The sequence below is a fragment of the Colobus angolensis genome, unplaced genomic scaffold, assembly GCF_000951035.1.
Source record: "Colobus angolensis palliatus isolate OR3802 unplaced genomic scaffold, Cang.pa_1.0 Scaffold89, whole genome shotgun sequence".
NCBI lineage: Eukaryota > Metazoa > Chordata > Mammalia > Primates > Cercopithecidae > Colobus > Colobus angolensis.
Window position 1 is genome coordinate 33530 of NW_012122820.1, and position 4888 is coordinate 38417.

Genomic DNA, 4888 nt, shown 5'->3' on the forward strand with positions numbered 1-4888 from the left:
CCCGCGCGCTCTTGCCGCCGCGCCCCCCAGGTGAGTACCCGGCTGCGCGAGCGCCGGAGCTGGGCCACCTTCGGGGACCTGGGCCTCTGGGGACACTCCCCTCTGGCCTCTCCGGACCCAGGTGCGTAGGGGGCGGAAGGGCCGGCGGCGCAGGTGGAGCAGCGCGGACAAGAGCCGACCAGACGCTTCCTCTTCCCCTGCAGCCCCCAAACTCCGAGGCGCTGCGGCGGAGGGGCCGGGCTAAGCGCAGGCAGGGTGGCCCCGGCCCAGGAACCTGACTCTCCGAGTACGGATTTCTCATCTGAGTATCTGGGAATCGAGAATGAATTGGAAGGAAACCGAGGCGCTGCCCTGGCCGGGTTGCTCCCCCGCACCCTTCTGGAGCACCGAGGTCCTGCCCGGCAACGGGACTTGGAGCTGCCGCAGAGTCAGCCTGAGCCCGAGGCAGGGGTCGCGCCCGCGATGTGGGGTCTCTCCGCCGCCCCGCGAGGCTCCTGGCCGTGCCCTCCCTGCCCTTTGTTGTGTAATGAGACCTGTGGCGGCTCCACTGAGACCCACACGTGGAACTCCGCGCCTCCGCGTTAAAGGAGGTGAAACGCAGCAGCCCTGAGAAACCCGAGACCCCGGTGTCCTAGCAGAGGCGCCCCGGATGGGGAAGGGCGTGCGGCCGGCGCTACCCCAGAGGAAAAGCCCAGCGGAGCGGGGCTGGGCAGGAGCCGGCGGCGGCGGTGCGCTGGGCCTTCTGCCTTGGATCCTCCGCAGTCGGCACCACTTCCCTGCTCAGATTCGAACCCAGATAGGGCTCCCATGACTCCAGGGTGCCCAGTCTTGCAGCCAGCTCGCCGCCTGAACCCAGGATGGAAGAAGCGCTCACTGGCCGCTACCTCTGCTGTTTCTGGCACCAGGTGAGTGTTGCCCAGGGAAGGGCCATGAGCAATGGCACAGCCCCATTCCCTGCCATCCTTCTGAGGGTCTATCGACCCCTTTACCCACCCTCCCCACACCCTGACCATCTTTCAACAGGGCTGGGGCACAGAACAGCTCAGTTTACAGGCCCAGCTCTGGAGGTCTTGATCAGCATAGCAGACTAGGGCACTGCTGCAGCTCTGGACGGCCAAGGCCGGTTCTGAACCTGCTCACCCGAGTGGGCGGGAGGTGCTGGAGCCCAAGAACACAGGCACTGTCCTGCCTAAACCCTACCAAGGGCAGGCTCCCGATGGTGGGCCCAACCTGGCTGGAGCTGCTGGCTAGAAAGGACTCAAGGTCACTCCCGTATCTCTGCACCCAGTTTCCCCTTGCTCCTGCCTGAAGCCTCCGCAGGTTTGGGAGGAGGCCTGGGGAAGTTACTATAGTGCCTGCAAAGCACTCCCACCTGCAGAGAGGGTCCCTTCCCCACCCTTACCCTGCAGCTCAGCAAAGGCCTCCTTTGCCTGTGGCCTGGAGGTAGCCAACAGATGCCAAGGTTGTGTAGTCCTGGCCTTCTTCTAGGGGTGCCCCAGCTCTCTCGGGTCCTTTCCATGCCTCCTCCTCCAGCTCAGGAGGTGATTCTCAGAACCCTGACCAGGCTAGGACAGGACAGCCATCCCTGGCACTGTTGCCAGCACCTAGGGAAGAAGGGCAGGAGGTATGGGAGCAAGCTGGTCTGTGCCATCTGGCCCCTGCCCTCCTCCAGGCTGTTGGGTAGGGATGAGGTCACGGATCTGCCTGGGGAGGGGTAGCTGCCGGTCAAGCCTGGCCAGGGAGACAGCTGGGCTGCCTACCCGCAAGGCACTGATGCAGCCCTGGCTCCAGTGGGTCAGTGTCTCCCCAGCCTGCTCGAGGAGCCCAGGCAGGCTGTCCCCAAGGCCATGGCCCTGGCCAAGGTTGCATCCTGGCCTGGCCAGGCCCTGCCCCCGCGTGGCCAGACTTAGAAGCGGAGTGCAGGTCAGGATTGAGGAGTCCCATGAGGAAAAAGAGTGAAGCAGGGAAGATGACATGCAGGTCCTCCCTGGGGCCCAGTTCTGTGTTCCTGCCTGGTAAGGGCTTTGGGGGGCTTGGGGAACAGGTAGGGCAAGTGGAGGCCCAGTGGGGAAAAGGTTGGTATTAAAAGTTTTAAGGGCAATTTTCAAACCAAGTCTAGCTCTGCAGAGCCTTGGGGCTGACGCCAGGCCCTGGGGCCCCTGTGCTGGCAGTGTGAGTGCTGTGAACTCATTCCCACTGACCTCCTTGAGTTGTCCAAGGACAGTGAGTGTGGGGTGACCACAAAGAGGCTTCTACACTGGACAACTGCACGCTGCTGTCGAGTTCCACAACCAATTTTATACCTGGGGTCTTGGAGGTTAGCTAACCACCTACTTCTGCTGGGGTCTGGGCAGAGAGGGAGTCCATGGAAACTCGATTTCCCTATGAGCCCTGCAGGCTCCCAGTGTTTCTAGCGGCTAGAGACCCATGACCAGGTTAATTCCTTAGAGAAAAGGCCAGGCTTGAGAGCCAGAAATGCTGGTCCTGCAGCGCTGGAAGAAGCATCTTATTAGATAGCAAGTAGGAGGGCCCCAAGCCCCAGGGGTTCCCCAGAAGCCCATTGAGTAGCAGAGCTACCATGTCGGCCCACCCTGCACTCCCTGAATCTACAAATGCATTCTAGGGCTAGAGGGCCCCTTCACTTGGCCAGGTCTTGTGCCCCATGCCAACTGGCAGGATCATCGCTGCCCCAGCTGCCTCCACCTCCAGCCCCTCAGGCCCCAGAGAGCCCTGCTTTGGGCTGTGTGTGCAGGACAGGAGGTGGGCATGGCACCTTGCAAGATGGACTGACCTCACCAGGTTCTCACCCCTCTGTGGGGTCTGAACTTGGCCATGGGTTTTCAGATACTTGGCCTCAGGCTCTATTGAATTCCAAGTCAAGGTTTTACTCACTCCACACCCCCACCTTGTTCCTCCAGGTAGCAAGGAAGCACAGAGCCTCTGGTTTACCACGGGCTTTCCTGGGAGATTGGAAATGCCCCAGGTGGGATCCAGACCGCCAGCACTCACTCCACCCCCAATATCTGGGCCACTAAGTCAGGCCAGGATGAGGCTCTTACTCTCTGGGCATGTTCTCCCGCCCCACACTTGGTGGGAATGTCTCCCAGACTTGAGCAGCAGGAGGCAGGAGACCACAGGGGCCCTTGGGGATGGCTGACTTGGCTCCCACTAGACAGAGGGGAACATGGAAGAGGGCTGCCTGGACCCCATACCTCGCAGGGACTCGATGGGGACTGAATGCTGGAAGGAGCCTGCATTTGGTCTAGAATGGTGGGGGTGGGTGGGAGACACAAGTCATCGAGGCCATTTCTTCCCTATTCAGGCCTCTGAAATGACCCGAAGTGGGTGCTTCGTCCAGCATTATGCCTCAGCCACACACTGGGGCCATGGGAATCCCCCCCAGACCCTGGGGTCAATATTTCTGGGTCCCTTTGAACCTTCTTCTCACCCAAGGCCTGGGAAGCCTTCCTGTGCCGTGGAATACTTGGAGAGGACGGGACACAGGTCCCAGTTCTGGCCCAGTGGTGGCAAGGTTCCGTTCCCTGCACTGCTCAAAAGTAGGGACCTCCCAAAGCCGATACCCGATTCCAGGTCCCAGAGTGGGTTGCTGGGAGGAGTGGACTTCCCAGGAATGTGAGCCATGTCGCTGATTTCGAACAAACCCCAGATGTGTGGAAACTGACTTATTTTGATTGCAAGAGGATCCTTGTCCCTTGCAGATGGGCAGCTTCCGGGGACCGGCTTGCCATCGGCAGGCACGATGCTGTGGCCATCCCAGTGGAACCCCTCTGCCCGGCTTTGTGTCCTGGCATCCCCACCAGGGTGCCCCGCTCTCCTGCGCAGATGTCGGGAGTATCTGGATGCCCCATGGGCACTTCAACGGCCCAATTCGGAGTTTTTTGTTTTGTTTTGTTTTAAGAGATTGAGACTGTGAACCTGAACTCCCTTGATCTCCTCCCGTTGGGCCCAGGAGGGAGCCTAATCCAGGCCCAACCGGGCTCGCTGAGAAGGTGCAGGAAGCCCCAACGACTCCTACTCATGTGCGGCCCGTCCTGGCCCAGACGCTGCAGTGGTGGAGCCGCTGGGTGTCTGCAACCGGGAGCTCCCCCGCCGCTGGGGGCAATAAACGCAATCGGTTTCCCACGCTTTCCCTCTTGATCTCAGAACCTTTAAAAATCCGCCAACGAATGTCGTTGCCTGGATGCGCTGCGTGTGACCTTCAGCCGTGTGTTCACGCGTACCCGCAGCCGCGGGTTGACGGTCCCTTCCTGCCGCCGCAACCCCGGGGCCGCCGCTCTGCGCACACCGGCAGCAACTTCGTTACCCACAGCGCCCGCGTCCCGCGGCACGCGCGGAACTGCGCGCGGGAAGGTGGCAGAGGGACCGCTCCAGAACGCTGCTCGCGTAGACGCTGCCTCTGCCTTCAGATCCCAGTTCGGCCGCGCGCGGGCGGGGCCATGGCAGCAACGAAAACGGCGAGTCTCCTAGCCCTCCGGGCCTGATGGCCGCATTCCAGGAGTCGCCAGGTGGGAGTCCGCCTTCCGCGTCCCCTACCGCCCAGAGCCCGGGACACGGGCTGGCGGCCCGGTCACCAAGCCGATTCCCCGCATCGACTCGCGCCGTAATCCATATTCGGCTTGCAAGGCCCCCTCCTGCGGTCTCTCCGCAGAGCGCCCTGCCCCACACTGCCGGCCCTCTTAACTTGAAAACCAAATTTTGCCTTTGATCCTGAGAGATTAATACCCCACAGGTGAAACCGTGGAGACGGAGCTGCGGTGGGTTTCTTCTCTACGCCTCAGTTTCCCCGTCTGTGAAATGGGACGGACCAGGCGCGCCTGTGCTCCTCCGGGAGTTTATTGCAGGGCTGGCTGGAGAGAATGGCGGGGTG

General features: G+C 61.6%; 1 long non-coding RNA gene across 1 annotated transcript; it reads left to right on the forward strand.

Annotated features, from left to right (window-relative positions):
* Positions 1-482: 482 nt before the first annotated feature.
* Positions 483-4148, forward strand: LOC105503878. The gene is made up of 2 exons (XR_001000544.1): positions 483-905; positions 3920-4148. It is a non-coding gene; the product is annotated as an uncharacterized LOC105503878 (long non-coding RNA).
* Positions 4149-4888: the final 740 nt, after the last annotated feature.